General features: G+C 38.0%; 1 non-coding gene across 1 annotated transcript; it reads left to right on the top strand.

The window, feature by feature from the left end:
- The first annotated feature begins 1,986 nt into the window (after nucleotides 1-1,986).
- On the top strand, nucleotides 1,987-2,092 carry LOC131150000 (small nucleolar RNA R71). The gene has a single exon (XR_009135387.1). It is a non-coding gene; the product is annotated as a small nucleolar RNA R71 (small nucleolar RNA).
- Nucleotides 2,093-21,269: the final 19,177 nt, after the last annotated feature.

Below are 21,269 nucleotides of genomic sequence, written 5' to 3'. Positions count from 1 at the left end.
CCACTTCTTCTTTGAACCAAATATCATTTACCCAGATTTTCCCTTCTAACCCAAACACTGTATCACGAATTGAAAGGATTTTTTTGTAAGGGTCATCCGATTTAGGGTTGCTCTCAAGTTGAATCATCTTCCCTAAAGGATTCCTCCATATAATCGAAGGGGCAATGTCCTCAACACATTCATTAATCATATCAACGTCCATCTCATGGATGTCTTCAAGTGGATGTTGGGATGCATGGAATACATTCAGCCGAAACTATATGTTTCTAAAAGATACATCAATGATCCCTATCCAACATTGAATACAGGCATTTGTTGTGGACAAAAAGGGTCGTCCTAACAGGACAGGGATCTGATCTTTTGTTGGGTCATAGGGTTCCATATCCAAGACTATGAAGTCAACTGGATAGTAGAATTCGTTAACCTTAACTAAGACGTCCTCTATTACACCCCGGGGTTTTCTTACTGACCGATCAGCAAAACTTAATGTTACCGGGGTGGGCTTCAGTTCTTCTAAATTAAATTGCTTGAAAATCGAGTACGATAAAAGATTCACATTGGCTCCTAAATCCAAGAGGGCCCTATCAATTGTGTAATTACCTATTATATATGAAATAGTTAGAGAGCCGAGGTCCTTGAGCGTAGGAGGGAGGTGATCCAAGAGGATTGAGCTTGCATGCTTGGTCAGCTTGACTTGCTTGTCCATATACACCCTTGATTTTCGCTTTTGCATGCATAGGTCCTTAAGGAATTTGGCATATGCAGGTATTTGCTTAATAGCGTCTAAGAAAGGGATGTTGACCTTAACTTGCTTAAATGTGTCCATGATGGATTCAGCAGTGGTCTCCTTTCTATATTTAAAGGGTGCATGGAGAGCTACAGGTTAAGGGGCTACAGGAATATGGTGGGAAGGTGTTTAATTTGGTGGCAAGGTGGATGTTTCAATGTCTGTTGCTGACTCATGAGGAAGAGGGGCGCATATTTCTATAGGTTCAGCCCTCTTCTTTTCTTTACCTTTTGCTTGTCTTACTGGTTCCCCAACCCTATTGTTTTTCTCCTTGCCACTCTTAAGATTGGTTATCGCCTGGGCATGTATTTTATGCGATGAAGGGTCTACTATAGTCTCACTTTCTATTTTTTTATTGCCTCTAAAGCATTGTTTGTGGCTGGCATGGCAATTCAACTTTGTTTCTCTTACCAACTTCCCTAGCGAGTTGTCCTATAGTGGTCTCTATCTTAGCTATGGATTGTGAGTGAGACTGGAGTATTTTTCGCTTCACATGGTGATCTACTTTGATGCTTTGTAAAGTTTTCAACATTGCCTGTTCAAAAGACTCATGGTTAGTTTGTTGAATAGATGGTTCTTGAAACAATGATAGAGTTTGCATTTGAATAGGGGGATCTTGGAAAGTTGGATATGGTCAAGGGAGCGAAACACTCGAGTTCTATGGAGGTCTTTGGACTTGGAGGTCTAGAGTTTGTGGCCTCCAGGGAAAATTGGGGTGCTGCTTCCATCTGCCACCATAGGTGTTCAAGTCGTAGTTGTTTGTCTATCAGTCATACCGATGGTGGGTGGTTCTTATTTCCTCCTACACAAGCTCAAGTTGGGAAGGCATGTGTGGGCAATTATAATATGTATGTGCAGGGCTGAAACAATTTGTACAAACCTCTACACCCACCATCGATTGCAGTTGTTGTCGAATAGAAAAAAATTGATCAAGTTTCTGGGATATGGTGTGTAAAGTAGGGCTTAGGTTATGGCTTGTGGCTAACGCATAAACTCCCTTAGGTTGAGAAGTCGATAGGTTAGGTAGTCTACGAGTGGAAGCTATGTGCTGCTGAGAGTTTTCTGCCAGATTTTCAAAGAGAATCCAGGCCTCATTCTTGTGTGTAGTGAGGAAAGTACCTCTACATGACGCATCAACCATAGACCGATCTCTCTCAGCCAACCCTTCGTAAAAATTTTGGACTAATTGCCACTTGGGGACTTAATGATGTGGACATTTATGGAGCAGGTCCCTAAAGCACTCCCAGGTCTCGAAAAAGAGTTCCCTATCCATCTATGAGAAACTTGTGATGGCTCTCCGAAACTGATTAGTCTTCCCAATTGGAAAGTACTTTTTTAAGGAATTCATATTGCATGGTAGCCCAATTAGTCACTGAGTTCGGTTCTAAGGACACCAGCCAATATTTGGCCTAGTCTTTCATAAAGAACGAGAAAAGCCTGAGATGGAGAGCATCATCACTAAAATTAGGGATGCGATTGTGGAACAAATTTCCAAGAACTCATCCAGATGCTGATAAGGATTTTTAGTAAAGTTCCTATGAAAGTTGGGCAGCATCGAGATGACTGAAGTCTTAATCTCAAATTGTGTTGCCTAGACATTTGGGAACCGGATGCAAGACAGCGACGTGTATGCATTAGGTATGAAGTAGTCCCTAAAAGGCCGCAGGGTATTGCTCTCCCACCACAGGTAGGTAAGGAGCATGGGTTTTCAGGATTTGTTCAGTAAGAACCCAGGTTATCTTTGGCCATTGCTTTCAATTCAGACAACTCAGCTTTCTCCAGATTAGAGATAGGTTTCTTAAGGGACCTATGGGATTTTTCAATCTCAAGGTCTATGGGAATTATCTCAGGTTTTAAAGAACACAAACCAAACATACACATGTGTAAGAAAACAGATTCAGACTTCACAAACAGAAAATAAAATAAAAGAAATAGAAATTAATCACAAAAAGTTAAACTAATAGAAGAGCAAATCAAAAGAACGAAGCTGTAATACTCTAAAATGGAAGTTGGCTTATAACCATAACCAAGTCCCCAGCAAAGGCTCCAAAATTTGGTAGGCTTGCCAAGGCTTGGATCCTTAACTAACAAAAATAATATTTATAAACCTAACTATCCCAAGTTCAGTAGAAAGTGGGTAAGTCGGGTATCGATCCACAGAGACTTGAAGTGCAATTATTAGACTACTTCCAATTTAGTTTATTATAGCCTTGTTATGAAAAAGAAGTAAAAGATGGTATTTTTTTTAATGGTTGAAATCTAACCAACTACTTAAAAGCAATTAAATGAAAGCAAGTAAATTTATACTACTAGAAAGCGAGTAAATTCCTATGTTACCTAACTCCTAAAAAGCGTTGCTGGGCTCTGAATTAGACGCTGGACACCATGCCCCTAACTATGCTCCTTCAGACTTCAATAGAAGTAATAACCCAAGCGGGTCAAAGCGGGAAAGGGTCAATTGAGGGCACAGGGTAGGAAGGGTGTCCGGAGCATGGTCCGAAACTAGAGCATACCATGTCTCAACAATAACAAACACCTCCGTGGTTCCTTAGCCAACTACTTCCCTCTGACAGATACATAGTAATGCTTATCCTTATCTGCAATCCTTCATCAAACACACGACAAGTAAATGGAAAGCAGTAAATCAAAAGCAATAAAGGAGAAAGCAGGTAAAGAGATCATCCCTTTTGTATTCAAAACGTTTGTCACTAACACCAGAAGGTACAAGAGAGTGATCGTGTAATATAAACGGATAGCACACGAATGCTACCAGTTTTCACAGGTCATCAAACACTTCATGCACACACCGAAACAAGAATTGAAAACTATGCTACTCCTAATCTAACTTGGTTCTCAATGAGATCTTACGTTTGTCACTAACCTAAGAGAGGCCAAAGAGGAACTCAGAACTTGTGTTTGTAGAAAATACTTATAGGCTCTAAGGTTTACAAGGTTTTTTTAGCATTTATGAAGGTTTGCAGCAAATCTCGCGTAGAAGATCATCTCTATCGACCAAGTCACTCCTCTGTCATTCTTGTGTGTGCCCTAATCAAGACTCGCAAGAAGTCAGGGATTTGAATCTTCAATGTCTTCGACTTCGCCGCGCCTTAAGGTCTTGATGGTCAAGTCAATGGTCAAAACTTGCAGTATCTCGATCTTCAGGAAATCTCAGTATCTCGACATAGTCGCCCGTGAGGATCTCTTGGTCGAACACTTTGTCAAGACTCTCAGTACTTCTAAATTTTAGTTCTGTCTCAGCATCTCGACATGGTCGCCCCAACGAGTCACTTGGTCGAGCACTTGGTCGAACCTTGTAGCATTATGATCTCAGTTTAAACCTTAGAGTTTGCAATAGAAGACTAAGTCGCCCCTATAGTTTGCTGGTCGCGCCACATGGTCAAGCATCATCTTCTTGTTCATTTATGCTCTGAAGCCTCTAGATCTTCGCTGAATGTCTGAATTCGAGTATTGAATCCTCCAAATTCTCCTTGGCTTCTTGTAATACCTAACTCCATGGTTTTAACCTATTTTTCATGAAAATACAAACAAACCTTGCATAGCTTTGAACAATGATAACTCTAGGTAAATATATAATAAAATAAGAATAAGCACACGTAAATGAGGGTCTAAAATCATATATTTTAAGGACTCATCATTGAGCTGTAGGTGTTGAACCATTTTCTATTTCCTCCCATGTGATAAGAGCATCCAAAATTAGGATCCAACAATAATCCGTAAGGGACTCCAAACCCGATGAAACACATAGCATATGACCATCACTGCTTCCAAAGTCTCTTTCCACTATATTTGCAAATTTTGACGGACTCTACTGATTTTCAACATTCCCTTTCTTCCACTTTGGACATTCCGATCTTATATGTCCAATTTTACCATACCTAAAACACTTTATGTCCTTTCTCTTTCCAGACTGCAATCGAGATCCGCTATGGGACTTACGTCTTCCACATTCTCGGTTACTCTTCACCACAAACCTTTCACCATGTGAAACTTCATTGTTGGCCATTTTTCTTTGATGAAAACTGAGCAATACGTTTGTTACCCCTTCCAAATTCAGGCTTTCTTTGCCTCATATCAAAGTGGTAACTAAATTCTCATACGTGTGAGACGCATGTAGGGAAGTGAATGCCCAAAAGAGTTTGGGAATGGTCCCATAAAGTCAATGCCCCAATAGTAAAAAATTTCAAGAGTCAAAATGGGAGACATAGGCATTTCATTCTTTGCTATAATTTTTCCTAATTTCTGACAAACCTCACATGTTTTACAAAAATTCTCAACATCTTTGAACATAGTGGGCCAATAAAGTCCACTTTGAAAAATTTTTGAAACTGTTTTTTTTTTTTTTTTTTGTAGCAAAGTGGCCTCTACATGCCCCATTATGACAAAAATGCATCACAGAAGTGAATTCATCATCAGGAACACATCTACGCACCAACTGATCATAGTAGTATTTAAACAAGCATTGATTATTAAAATAATAATGTCTTACCTCTGCAAGGAACTTATGTTTATCCTGAGTGAACTAATGTTCTGACATTCGGTTGGTGACAAGGCAGTTCACAATATTGGCAAACCATAGAGTGCGTGACACTGCAAAAAGACGCTCATCAAGAAAATCATCTTTTAAAGGAGAGGGGGATACAGGTACATCAAGTATCTGCAAACGGGAGAGATAGTCAGTTACAACATTTTCCACTCTCTTTTTATCTTAACTAGTGATGTCAAATTCCTAGAGAAGTAGAATCCATCTGATCAACCTGGGGCTAGCATCCTTCTTTGCTAACAAATATTTTAGAGCAAAGTAATTAGTAAAAATAATAACAGGCACATCCAATGACATAAAAACGAAATTTTCTAAGGCAAATACAACAGCTAACAATTCCTTCTCAGTGGTGGTATAATTTTTCTGAACATCATTCAATTTTTGACTTGCATAATAAATGACAGACGGCTTATTATCAATTCGTTAACCCAGAATGACACCAAGGGCACAATCACTAGCATCAGTCATGATTTCAAATGGCAGGTCCCGCTAGGAAGGTTGCATGATAGGCACAGTATTCAAATGTTTTTTTAGTGTTTCAAAAGCCTATTGACATTCATCAGTCCACAAGAATTCAGTCTCATTCTGCAATAACATACATAATGGTTTAGCAATACTACTAAAGCCCTGAATGAAACTCCTATAGAAGTCGGCATGACCAACGAAAGAATGGATATCCCTAGCTGTCTTAGGGACAGGTAACTAAGAAATGAGCTCTACATTGGCCCTGTCAACCTCTATATCACGCTCAGAAACCAAATAACCAAACACAAAACCACTACTTACCATAAATTGACATTTTTCCCAATTCAAAAGCAAATTCTTTTCCTTACATCTTTTCAAAATAGTAGTCAAATTTTTCAAACAAACATCAAAGGACTTACCAAACACAGAAAATTCATCCATAAGATTTTCACACATATCATCTAACATATTAGAGAAAATACTCATCATGCAGCGCTGGAAAGTAGCAGATGCATTGTATAGACCGAATGGCATTCTATGAAAGGCGAAAGCGCCAAAGGGACAAGTGAAGGCAGTATTCTCTTGATCCTTAGGTGCTACAACAATTTGATAATAACCAAAAAATCCATCCAAGAAATAATAAAAGGAATTACCAGCTACTTTTTCGAGTATCTGATCTAGGAAAGGTAACGAGAAGTCATCTTTTTGGCTAACTGAATTCAATTTATGATAATCAATGCACATTCTCTAACCCATTACTTTTCTAGATGGGATCAACTCTCCATTAGCATTTTCAATGATAGTCAAACTAGATTTTTTTGGAACTACCTATGTCGAGCTTACCCATTTGCTGTCAGAGATCGGGTAGATGATATCGGCAGCTAATAATTTCAACACTTCGTTCTTTACCACCTCTTTCATGGTTGGATTCAGCCTCCGTTGTGCATCTCGAACTGGTTTAGCATCTCCTTCAAGGAAGATGTTATGAGTGCAAATCGCAAGGTTGATACCCTTGATGTTTGCAATGGTGCATCCTATCGCTCCGCGATGCTTCCTTAGTACCTTCAATAACTCATTTTCTTGATTAAGAGTAAGATGAGAAGAAATTACTATAGACACCCCATTTTTTCCCAGACCCAATATAACAAATTTTGTTATCATTATTATTTCTATTATCTTCATTATTATTATAATTATTTTTATTATCTTACTTTATTATTATTATTATTATTATTATTATTATTATTATTATTATTATTATTAATTACTTTTAAATACTATTTTATTATTTTTTTTATTATTTCTATTGTAATTATCATTATCTTATTAATTATTATTTTACCACCACTACTACTACCACTACTACTACTACTACTACTATTATTATTATTATTATTATTATTATTATTTACCATCATCATCATCATCATCATCATCATCATCATTATTATTATTATTATTATTATTATTATTATTATTATTATTATTATTATCTTGATTATTAATTTATTATTATTATTATGATTATTATTATTCTTATTATTTAGTATAATAAAAAAAATAAAAATGAGGAAAAAAAGAAAAAATGATAAGAGAGGGGGGCGGAAACCTTACGGTTCCTCTGCCCCCTACGCACGGCTGCTGAGGGGTAGCCCAGCCTTCCCAAACAACCTCCTTCTCCTTCCCTGTCTCTCAGCCCTCTCCTTCAGTTGATCCCTCAGCCTCTCACCCGAGCAGCAGCTCTTTTCCTCTCACCAATTTCTCCCTCTACAGCCATCACTCCCACCAGCTTCAACACTAGACAACAGCCCCAGCAACCATCCCAGCAACCACCTTCACCGCCTCCGACAAACCAGCAAAGTCGAAACTCCTGCAACACCCCTCTTTCTCCCGCAGGACTTCCTTTGTTTTAGCCATGCACCAGTAGGCCTGTAGGACTTCTTCTGTTCCAGCCATGCACCAGCAGACCCGCAGGACCTCCCCTGTTCTCCAACTGCCCCCTCGAAACTCCAGCCACCACGAGCACCAGCAGCCTACTAGCTCCGACACCTTCGCTGCTCATGGCCACGACCCCATCACCGGCTATCTTCCCACTGGCCAGCAGCAATACACTCCGCAACTAGTCCCTCCGGCAGCACCCTGCGGTAAGTCTTCTGATGAACTTCTCTCGCATGCGAACACACTCACACGCATGCACGTATCAATTTGCTCTGCCATGCTCTGTTTTATTACTTAAATTCCAAGTTTTTCTTCTATTCCTTTGTTCCTTTCTTCAGTTCACTGTGCATATCAAATAAGTATTTAGTATTGCTGTAAAAATTGATTTTTTTTTTTTTATAATGTTTGTTTTACAGTTAATCTTCATGTTAATATTTGTACTTTATTTTGTTATCATTGCAGAAGTTTTATTGTGGAAACTTGTCTCAATATTCGAAGTTTAAATTTTTCTTTTTTAGATATATAATATTGTTTGGGACATTTTTATTAGTATTTATGTTCATATTTTTATATAGGGTTTTATGGTCCGGTACACTTTGTACTTATCATAAGGAATTTCATTAGAGTATATTATGAGAGTTTTCCTTTTATTTTTTGTCCATGATAGAATTTCTAATATTGTTACATATATTTATATAACTCATATTGTTATTTATTCATTATATAAAATTTTAATTATTATTATGTATACGGTTGTCATATTTAATGTTTATAGTGTGGTTACATTTAATTTGATATGTGATTAGTTTATGATTATTCTCGTCATTTGTTCAATTATTCATTGTTCGAGTTTGTGTTTTGTTGATTAATATCTTTAGCATGAATTAGGAGTTGTTACCTTCGTTTTCATCCTTGCACATAATGATAAACATTAATTGGATTATTATCTAGGTGTATATCTTTTATTGTGAATGTTCATAATTGTTACCGTAGGATTTTTAATAAATGATACCTATATTTAGCAAAAATGGCAATTGAATTCATATTATTGTGGTAGGTTTTTTTTTTTTTTAACATTATTCCGTAGCTCATCAATATCAATCACGTAAATATTTTGGTAAGTTTGTAATTACTAACCTAGGGTTTTAGGTAATTAAATATTTAGTAGTGATTTATTTATTTTAAGTAATGATACGTATTTAATAACTTAGGGTTTTAGGTAATTACATATTTAGTAGTAATGTAAGATTTTAAGTAATGATACATATTTAGTAACTTAGGGTTTTAGGTAATTACATATTTAGTAGTAATGTAATATTTAAAGTAATGATATATATTTAGTAACATAGGGCCTTAGATAATTATATATTTAGTAATTTAAGTAACACTATATATATTTAGTTATATAACATTTTAAGTAATACTATGTATTTATTATTATGATATCTTTAGTATCTTAATATATATTGTATATGGTATTTTATTACTTATTTTGGTATTCTACTTTAGTAGATATGCATTATTATTAATATTATATGCATTAGGGATAGTGTAATATCTTCACTTATTATCCTATTAATATATGTTAAAACCTCTCATACTAGTATTTTCCTATAAAAATTTTCTATGCAATTTCAAAATTCGAGAGAGTATTTTCTTAAATATTTTCTTGATTTTTATCCCTATGATTTTAATGTCAACGTATAAGCTTTCGGGCTTTACGTACCCTTAGTTCTGAGGGAATATGTATATATTTATATATTACGTATATTCTTGTATTATTTATTTATTTGTTTATTTATTTATTTACATTGCATGCATATTTGTAAATCCACTAATAGAAGAGTAATTTGAAAGACTTATTAGATTAACTTAGGGATAATTCCAAGTTAATTAGGTACCGTTCGTAAGAACGGGCACATACGGGGTGCTCGTACCTTCTCCTCGCGTAACCGAACTCCTGACCCCAAATCTGGTAACGTAGACCTATTCTACCCTTAACGGGGTAGTAATCATATATGTTCTAATCACACTAAAAGGTTAGTGGCGACTCAAATATTCCTATTTTTCTTGAAAATATTAAACTGCATTTTTTATTTCGCCGACCCCAGGGCACACGTGCTCCGGGACGTCGCGATAGCTTGGCGACTCCACTGGGGACTTTTTTGAGAGTCGAGCCAATAATTAATTAGGAATTATCCTAATTTAAATTTATTAAGTCTCTTAGTTACTCCACTTTAATTTTGTAAATAAAATACCCCTATATTTGAATAAAGTAATTTGTTAAAATTATAACCTGTTTGACTTAGTAAATATATATATATGTGTGTTTGTGTGTTTCCATAGTTGTAGATATCCTGGAGTTAATAATCAAAGATACCTTAATTAATGTTTCTATATATGTAGATACCCTTTATTAATGTGAATATTCAGTTCTCATATAGGAAGATACCCTTAATTAATGTAAATATTTGGCTTCCATATAGGTAGATAACCTTAATTAATGTGAATATTTAGTATATATCCGTAATTATGTGAATATTTAGTTTCCATATAGGAATATATCCGTAATTATGTGAATATTTAGTTTCCATATAGGAATATATCCGTAATTATGTGAATACTTAGTTTCCATATAGAAATATATCTGTAATTATGTGAATATTTAATTTCCATATAGGAATATATCCGTAATTATGTGAATATTTAGTTTCCATATAGGTATATACTCTTAATTAATGTGCATATTTAGTTTCCATATAGGTAGATTGTGAACATTTAATCCCCATGCATGTGAATATCCTTGTTTTAATGTGAATGTTTGTTACTATATTTATAATCATCTTGGATTTAAAGGGAACGTTTAATATCCCCGTGTAATGTGAATATTTGTTTCCATGATGGTTCAAGCATGTGATTGCCTGTAAATACTTTATTGCTATGGTTATTAAATAAGCATGTGATTAATTTTGAAATAGCATGTACATGCATGTGGGGTAGCGGGATTAGGTTAAAATTGAATTCACACACTTTCACGCTCTATACCGGAGCTTTACCTGCTAAGATTAGATAGGGGTGTAATTGCGTTTGTCCCTACGTAGCTTAAGCTTGATGGGACCCGCGAACCACCCTGCTCAGTGCAAGTTTTGTCCAAACCCCTATGGGAGAAGATGAAATTTCAAACTAGGGACCTTTTTGTCTATAAGGATTAGAGCCTACCCACACATACTTGTATATAGTTTTCTTTAACTAGGAAAGAGCCACGAAGAACCCTATATATACAAATCTACCCTAGGTCGGGACACGAACCACATTCTTCTCCACGTGTGTCTTTTGTATATATGTTTTGCGTTGTGTTATGCACTTTGCATCCATTTTAGACCCGCATACCACTTAGCCAATATTCTAGAAAAACCCAATAATGAGACCATGACCCATCCTTTTAAAATAAAAAATAAAAAAATAAAGCACTTGGTTTAAGTGTTTTAAAATATGGGTCGGCCCAACCCTTTTCAAATGACTCGGACCCAATTTTTTCCTTAAAACAAATCTAGGCCCAACCTTTTTCTTAAAAAAAACACGGCCTATGCCTAATTTTCAAAAAGGGCCAAACCCGTATTTCAAAAGGGGGCTTCGGCCCTATTACCTAAAAATCCGAGCCAATATTTTCTAAGTAATCCAAGCCCAAGTCCTTTTAAACTAGGGCCTAATCCCATCATAATAAAGCTTGAAGCTCATATTTTAAAATACTCGAGGTCCAAGTGCCAAATAAAGTCCACAAGCCTGCATTGAACAAATCCAATGGGTTGACTAGCCTGGGTGAACCCCCAAACTCATATCATAATCTTGCCCTTAATAGGATCTAAGGTACATAGACCATCAACAAGGAAAGGAAGGGTTGAGGGAAGAATTGAATTGAAATTGTGGCCCATCAATGGTCGTCTTAATCTTGAAATCTTTCATTGACGGAATTTTTTCTAGAATTTTGGCAAAGTGGTTATCGAGGTAGCATTGAGTTCATTCGCGCATAACTATGCATGATAGGCTACGTGCATGTTCATATCTCTATTTATATGTATGTTTGCACTAGTTACATCCATACATAGACACCCATTGCACAACGTAATTATGCATCTCATGCTCAATTTCATAACCATGCATGCATAGTCATCTCCAATAAGTCAGTAGTCACATCCCAAGTTTCTGCTTTGAATTGTATGATAGTGTCGCTAACATATTGCATCCATATAGGCATCTCATTCACTTTATCGAGGTTTTTGGAAGAGATCAAATTCATTTATGAAGAACACAGTTATTTATCAGGAGACCGAATCAGTAGTATAGTGGTATTCTGAAAGACAGCAAAAGCAGTGAGGAGATAGCCTGAACAAGGAATCAGTGGTGGAGTTACCGGCCAAAGTCTGCTTATATACCCGGTCAAACCCCGGGGAGGAACTAAAAACTATCTAGAAGGATTGGACACCGCAACACCGTTTGGAATTCTTACAATTATATGGCCATATTGGTTTCTTGTTACACATAACAGTAAATCTTCAGATGGTGAAGGCATTAGTGGACTTCTGGAATCCTCCGTACACATGCTTTACAATAGATGGAATCGACATGGTTCCTACAATTGAAGAGTACACCTCGTTGTTGCATTTGATGACACAGCAATCACCCTACCATACTTACATACCTGATTCTAGGATTTCCTTAGCACAGAAGTTGTATAACCTTGTTAAGGTCAAGATTCAACAGATGGCAGGGGAAAGCAAAAGGGTCACTTGGAAATGCTTGAAGGAGTTGTTGGAAGAAGAGAAATGTGAAGAGGATCAGATACATTTGTTCACTGACCATATATGGCCTAATTATATTTCCTAAAGAACTAAGGACCATTGATAAAGCCACTATTTCTTTTGTGATGCAAGTGAAGAATGGTGCTAATCCGGTTTCTGAAATTTTGGCAAAAACCTTCCGATCTCTCAACAAATGCAGGAGCAAGGGCCAGGAATGACTGAAATGTTGTGTACCATTACTTTATGTTTGGTTTGCCAGTCACCTGCCAAGTAACCAAGGGGGGTACTGTAACACCTTTTCAACTCTCCGAATCCCCTTAACCAAGTTTGAGGAGGCTTAGCAGAGTGTTCAATGGAGCAAGGCCAACTGGAATGAAAAATTACACAAACTGGGGGAGTTGGGATTAGTCTGGCAAGCACCATGGATGAACCATTCCAACATGATGTATCGATGTGGAAACCTCACGTGGGTCCCATTACTAGATCTATGGGGAGGAATAGCATACGCTCCTTTGATGGTAAGGAGGCAAGTGGGAGCATCTCAGTTTGTGCCTATGACTCACGGATTAGCCGACTTGGACTTCACATTTGAAATAGGAAACACTCAAAATCAGATTAGAAAGTTCATGGTAGCTTGGAAACATGTGCACCTAATTGTTCCGGGTGATAGAATTGCCACAGTCCAAGGAAACTATGAAGCATAGCGGGAAAATCGGGTAAACCCCCAACTCAAAAGAATCCCAAAATTCGTTATGGATCGTACTAAATCACTGAGAGGGGGCATGCAATTGAAGCTATGAGGGGATCCATGCCTAGCAGAAAAGGGAGATGTGAGAGCAAAAATGGAAAATCAGCATGCAAAGCGAAAGGAGGCTCTAGTCTCTATCTATCATAGGGAAATCAAGCGATAGAAAACTTGGTACGTACAATTAGAAGAAGAGGTCATGGCTCTGAGGAAGGAAAGACAAAGACTTCAAGCAGCACTTGAACGGAAATCTCCAATGTTAGAAGATGCCCATATCGAAAATAAAAAGAAATCGCTCTATATACAAGAGTTGGAGAGGCAGTGGGATGAGCAGAGAAGCAAATATAACCAAGTACTGGAGAAGATGGAGCCATGCATAACAAAAGCTAGCTACTGGGAAGCCAAGTTCCGGACTTTGCATAAGAAGATGGCACGGCAAAATGCAAAGGCTGTAAAATCATGAGCAGATCATGATTCAATATTCGATTGGATTATTCCCGAAAGTGTTGTAGGCAATAAAAATAAAGAACAGGGATGGATGAAATGTTGTATGAAAGGATCCTTTTAATGAAAAGCAGAGTTTTTCTAGAATGATGATGATTTTTTCCATGAACCTTGGTTAAAGTACATTAGGTTGCATACATGTATAGGCTCCATATTTTTGAATCGTACACATGCCTTAAAAGACCATCGCATCTCATGATCATGCATTAAACATTCATGCCCTCATAATTATGCATTCATGGTTCTAAAAAGGGAAAGTTTTGGTTTGCAGCTCCTAACCACTGAAGTCGTTTAAGCAACGAGAAGCAACATTGAGACTATTACACATCAATACAATACCAAGCGAAAGGCAAAAGAAATGAGTGAACAATTGGAAAGTAGAGTCCTGGGCATAGAGCAAAGACAAGAAGAATTGAATGAAAAAATGAGCAAGATCCTGGAATTATTGACGAGCAAAGGAAAAGCAGTACAGAATGATCCGGAGACGGATATGGACCCCACTCATCCTCTAGGGTTTACCCCAGTTCATGGACAAATGTCAGCTCCACTACCTGGCATCATGGAGGGTCCGACGTCAAGTATACCTCCATTCATCCCTAATGTGCCAACACAGCGGTTCCCAGTGGCAAGGACTCCCCCATTAGTAGCTTCTGAACTGGGGATGAATAGATCTGAAACTGAGCATCGTTATGACGTATTAGAGGAATGCCTGAAAGCCATTACGGGATCCAACACATTCGACTCTATAGATCCCAATGACCTGTGCCTCGTTCCAAAGGTCATCTTGCCACCGAAATTCAAAGTACCATATTTCGAAAAATTTGATGGAACTTATTGTCCTTGAACCCACCTGCGCCTATATTGCCGAAAAATGGCTGCACATACCGATGATGAGAGACTAATGATGCATTGCTTTCAGGATAGCTTGATGGGAGCAGCCATCAGGTGGTATATTCAATAGGATTGAGCTTGAATCCACACGTGGAAAGATCTGGCTAATTCTTTCATAGCTCAATATTGCCATGTTATAGAAATGGCACCTGATCTTATGACCTTGTAGAGTATGCAAATGAAACCCACCGAAACGTTCAGAGAATATGCATATAGGTGGAGGGACATGTCTGTTCAAGTAAATCCACCAGTGGAAGATAGGGAGACTATTTCCCTATTCGTGAATACGTTGAAAGATCCCTACTTCGGGCATCTCCTAGGGACAACCCCCCATGACTTCATGGACATCGTTTCTACTAGAGAGAGGATTGAAACAGGCATCAAAGTTGGAAGAACTAAAAGTATTAGTGCAGATACCAGTACAGGCAAGAAGTGGACAAACAAGAAGAAGGAAGAAGAGGTCCATATGGTTCGAGGGCAACAATATCAAAGAGAGTGTGGCCAAGGGCCTAGGAGTAATTTTGTTTTCGAACCCTCTATTAATCAGACTGTCCATACAGGCACAAGACCCTAAGTTGTTCCTTCCGAGCCCATGCCCGCCCAACCGAATGTGCAGACACATGACAGAGGCATCCAGAGAAATGAGAGAAGGATAGATCCTATTCCAATGACATATTTAGAATTATTCCCACAATTACTGGAAAGGAACTTGGTTTCATTCATTCCTCGGATGGTCGTTACAACACCTTTTCCACATTGGTATGACCTAGAAGCCAAGTGTGTATATCACGCTAACACTCCCTGGCACACCATTGAGCGTTGTTGGGCATTCAAAAATAAGTTTCAAACACTAAAAGAAGCAGGATGGCTAGCATTTGATGATAAACAACCAGGAATTCAAGGGAACCCCTTGCCCAATCATAGGGGTAACAATGTCGGAATGATAGAAGAAGGGACGAATGAAGTAGATTTTGAACAAATGTCTCTAGATTGGGTGTTCAATGAACTTACTGCAGCAAGTCAAATAGGTCGGGAGGTCGTTTGCCCTACAAATGCACCTTGTTTATGTCAGAGTGAGGAAGGAAGATCTATAAGGTAGTGTGGAACTTTTAGAATGTTTCTGCAAAAGACGGTGGATAACAAGTCTGTGGAGATCGGTTGTACCCACAAAGGCAGAGAGATTGCAGTCATTGGGGAAAACATGTCAGTCTATCATCAGTACACTAATCAACCATTCATACCTACCATGAACAAGGCCCTTCCTACGCAGGAAGCGCCAGCTCACTTAGTGATCTCTACTTCCAGGCCATTCTCGCACAAGAGTAACCAAGCAGTACCCTGCAAATATGAATGTGAAGCATATGTCGAAGGAAGCACCAGTAACATAGCAGGGGTAAAAGGGATAACCTGAAGTGGTAGGGTGTATACGCCAGAATCTTATAAATCAAATCAACAAAAGGAAGGAGAACTAGATAGGGAAGTGAAAAGTCCAGTGCCCGATAGAGAGGCCAAAGAATTCCTGAAAATAATAAAGCTTAGCGAGTACAACGTTGTGGACCAGCTAAAGAAAATGCCAATGCACATATTTGTTTTGTCACTTCTACTAAATTCAGAGACCCATCGGGAAGCATTAATTAAGGTCCTAAATCAAGCCTACATTCCCCAAGATATTAGCATCGATAAGTTCATCCAAGTGATCAGAAGCCTAGCAACCTCCAACTACATCACTTTTACCGATGAAGAGATTCCGCCAGAAGGCCAGGGGCATAACAAGGCGCTGCACATATCAACTAAATGCAAGGATCACATGATGTCTCGAGTCTTAATAGATAATGGGTCATCTCTCAATGTTATGCCAATGACTACACTGCAAAGGTTACCCATTGATCCCTCTTATGTAATGCCAAACAATTTGGTGGTGCGTGCCTTTGATGGAACACGAAGAGAATCGGTCGAGTCACTTGAAATCCCTATTCATATTGGACCAGTGCTCTTCAACATCACTTTTTAACTCATGGATATTACGCCTTCATATAGTTGTCTCTTGGGAATACCTGGGATACATAACATAGGGGCAGTTCCATCATCTTTGCATCAGCAAGTGAAGTTTGTAGTGAGGGATAAACTGGTGTGTGTCTACGGAGAGACTGATATAATGGTTACCAAACCTTCTTGCACTCCTTATGTGGAAGCGGCTAAAGAAGCCCATGAAGATTCATTCCGAGCATTTGAGATCATCAACGCCACTACTATAATGGAGGGATTTTTTATCCCCTAACCTCGAATCTCGTCTTCAGCACATATGGTGGCTTCTGAAATGATTAAATTAGGGTTTTGCCCAAGTAAAGGGTTGGGGAAGTATCTTCAGGGTATTACAATTCCATTGCTACCAGAAGGCACGAATGAGAGATACAACATTGGACATACTCCTACTTTAGCTGACCATAAGAAGAAGGCAGAAGAGAAAAGAATACTCAGAATCGAGAGGCGCACGAGAAGAGTAAGCACCAAATGGGGGGTAGAAGTCCCACCAATGAATTAGACCTTTCGAAAGGGAAATCAAGTCACTCTTGAGGAAGAAATGAGACAGATGAGCATATTGGCCTTGGAATCAGGGGACCCCATGAATAACTCAAGTAAATGGATCTACCCATTGATTATAGGAGCAAAAATCCAGAACTAGAGATCTTTCGATTACCCAATTCACTTTATGTAATAGTTTTTGCTTATTTTGCTTTCTTTTTGTAATCCGTGGACATTATCACCTTGGACCGTTTGTCTTTTTCATCAATAAAACAAGTATGAATTTCTTTTACATTTATTGCATCATGGGATCAGTTGTCAAGAAATTGTTTACTTTTGTTTTATGCAGGGATAGGGAAAATAATTATACCAGTATTCAGGAGCCAGAAACTAATGTTAACTTTGAAAACTTAATCCTAGAAGCTGAAATAGAAGAGGAAGAAACCACTTTATCGCCTAAAATGCAAAGAATGTTGAAATCAGATGAAAAACAAACTTTAACCAATAGTGACCCCACAGTCACAATAAATTTGGGGACTAATGAGGAACCAAAAGAAGTAAAAATTAGGGCACTGTTGGGAGGAAGAGAAAGATGCAAAATGATAAACCTTCTGAAGGAATACCAAGATGTTTTCACATGGTCATATCAGGACATGCCGGGTTTGGATACAGACCTAGTAACACATAAAATACCCATTTACCCAGATAGCAAAACAGTAAAATAGAAATTGAGGAGAATGCGCCCAGATATGTTGATCCAAATAAAGAAGAGGTCTAGAAGCAGTTTGAGGCTGGTTTTTTAGAAGTAGCCAAATATCCAGAATGGATGGCCAATGTAGTTCCAATAATGAAGAAAAATGGAAAAGTGAGAGTTTGTGTTGACTATCGAGACTTGAATAAAGCTAGCCCAAAAGATAATTTCCCACTTCCACATATAGATGTGTTGGTAGACAATACAGCAGGACATGCCCTGTTTTCATTCATGGATTGATTTTCTAGATATAATCAAATTAAGATGGCCCAGAAAGATAAAGAAAAAACCATGTTTATCACCTTATGGGGGACCTTTTGCTACAAGGTTATGCCTTTCAATTTAAAGAATGCAGGGCCAACTTATCAGAGAGCCATGGTGACGTTATTCCATGACCTGATGCATAAGGAGATAGAAGTATATGTAGATGACATGATCGTTAAGTCTCGGGATGAGTATAGCCATATGTTGAACTTAGAGAAGCTATTTAAAAGGCTATGAAAATGTCAACTGAAATTAAATCCAGAAAAATGCACATTCGGAGCTTCTTCGGGAAAACTATTGAGATTTATTGTAAGTGAGAAAGGGATCGAGGTGGACCCAGATAAAATAAAAGCTATTTGAGAAATTCCTAGTCCCAAAACCTAAAAAGAAGTCAGGAGTTTCCTAGGCAAATTAAACTACATAGCTCGATTTATATCTCAGTTGACTGCTACTCGTGAGCCTATATTTAAGCTATTAAAGAAGGATAACCCCGAAAAATGGAACAAGGATTGTCAAAAAGCTTTTGAGAAAATAAAAGAATATCTATTGAACCCTCCGGTTTTGGTTCCCCCTATACTTAGAAGGCCTCTTATATTGTACTTGGCAGTATTAGAAAATTCCATGGGGTGCGTGTTAGGACAACACGATGAGTCCGAAAGAAAAGAGCGCGCCATCTATTATCTAAGCAAAAAGTTCACGGAATACGAATCTAGGTATTCTAACCTGGAGAAAACATGTTGTACTTTGGTATAGGTGGTTAGCAGATTAAGGCAACACACATTATATTACACAACGTGGCTGGTTTCTAAAATGGACCCGATCAAGTATGTTTTTGAGAAACTCGCAGTAACGGGACGGATGGCTCGTTCGCAGATGTTGTTGACTGAATATGATATTACATATGTAACAAGAAAAGCCATCAAAGGGAGCGCTATAGCAGAATATTTGGCTGTTAGAGCCGTTAATGATTACCAACCTATGGAGTTTGACTTCTTGGATTAAGATATTGTTTCAATAAATCAAGAAGAGGAAGATAATGTTGGGTGGATGATGTTATTTGACGGGGCGACCAATGTATAGGGGCATGGAATTGGGGTCATACTTATATCACCAGAGGGTAAATACCACCCAGTCACAGCCAAACTCACCTTTCTGTGTACCAATAATATAGTTGAGTATGAAGCATGCGTATTGGGCTTACAGGCAGCTATTAACCGAGGCATTAAAAAATTGACCATAAAATGAGATTCAACTTTGGTAATTCATCAGTTGACTGGAGAGTGGGAAACTCGGGATTCCAAGCTAATACCATATCAGGAGTACATTTAGGAGATGATGCAGGAATTTGATACTATCAGTTTTTCGCATTTACCAAGAGAAAGTAATTTAATCCCTAATGCGCTAGCAACATTGGCGGCTTTGTTTAAGGTTGAGCCCAGAATAGAGATTGAACCCATTCGAATAAGGATGCATAGGGAGCTAGCATATTGTATAATGACGGAAGAAGCTGATGAAAAGCCATAGTTTCATGATATCAAAACATACATTCAAGGGAAGGAGTACCCCATAAGAGCCTCTAATAACGACCAGAAGACAATTAGGAGGCTAGCTATGGGATTCTTCTTAGACGGAGAAATATTGTAAAAAAAAAGAACCATGATATGACCCTCCTACGATGCGTAGAATTGCAAGAGGCAAGACAAATCATGCAAGAGGTATATGACGGTGTTTGTGGGACCCACGTAGGAGGTCACTCATTGGCCCAAAAAATCCTAAGGAGTGGATACTATTGGATAACCATGGAACATGATTGTATAGAATATGTTCGAAAATGCCATAAGTTTCAAATCTATAGAGATCGTATACAAGTCCCACCCACTCAACTCCAAGTTTTATCTACACCTTGGCCTTTCTCAGCATGGGGCATGGATGTGATTGGACCAATAACCCCGAAGGCCAGTAATGGGCATCGATTCATTTTCATGGCCATTGATTACTTCACAAAATAGGTAGAAGCGGCATCATACTCTAGTGTCACTCAAAGTGTAATCAACCGTTTTATCAGTAGAGAAGTAATTTGCAAGTATGGGATGTCGGAAAGGATAATATCAAACAATGCCAAAAACTTGAACAACGAGGTCATGACAAAATTGTGTAGTCAATTCAAGGTCAAACATCATAATTTAGCCCCTAATCGACCTCAAATGAATGGAGCAGAGGAAGCGGCCAAAAAAAATATCAAGAGCATCTTGGAAAAAGTAACAGACCTAGAGAGACTGGCATGAGAAGTTACCTTTCACTTTATTGACCTACAAGACTACTGTTCGAACATCCACAGGGGCCACCCCTTTCTCTTTGGTGTACAGAATGGAGGTCATAATTCCAATAGAAGTTGAGATCCCATCGTTATGAGTCTTAAAAGAAGCAAAGTTAACTGAAGTGAAATGGGTGCAATCTAGATATAACCAGTTGAATCTAATTGAAGAAAAAAGATTGACAGCTATAGTTCATGGACAGTTATACCAAAGGAAAATGATGAGAGCCTTTAACAAGAAAGTGCATCCTAGACGGTTTCAAGAAAAAGATCTAGTCTTGAAAAAGATTTTACCAATTCATAATGACCCTCGAGGTAAGTGGACCCCAAATTATGAAGGGTCGTATGTGGTAAAGAAAGCATTTTCCGGAGGTGCCCTATTGTTAGCAGTCATGGATGGAACCGATCTTCTGCACCCCACGAACTCAGATGTGGTAAAGAAATATTTTTCTTAGAAACCCTGTAAACTCTCAAGGAGATTTGATAAGATGATGGTTTGCTTCATAAATCTAATGTCCTTTCATTACTCATGTTTTGATCAAATGATAGATGGCCATCTTTGGCCAACCTATTTTCCCATAAAAAGAACCAAACAATGATTTACCATTTGGTAACCAAGTTGAGCCTGAATGATAAACCAATATTTTTCAAAAGTCAGCTTCACAAAATTTAACCTGGGTATAGGTCCCTTAGGGTCTGGCAAGTCATACGAGAAAACAATTAGCTA

This window comes from Malania oleifera, chromosome 2, assembly GCF_029873635.1.
Source record: "Malania oleifera isolate guangnan ecotype guangnan chromosome 2, ASM2987363v1, whole genome shotgun sequence".
Classification (NCBI taxonomy): Eukaryota; Viridiplantae; Streptophyta; class Magnoliopsida; order Santalales; family Ximeniaceae; genus Malania; species Malania oleifera.
Note: the sequence above shows the minus strand (reverse complement) of the source record. Positions and strands in the feature narration are given on the sequence as shown.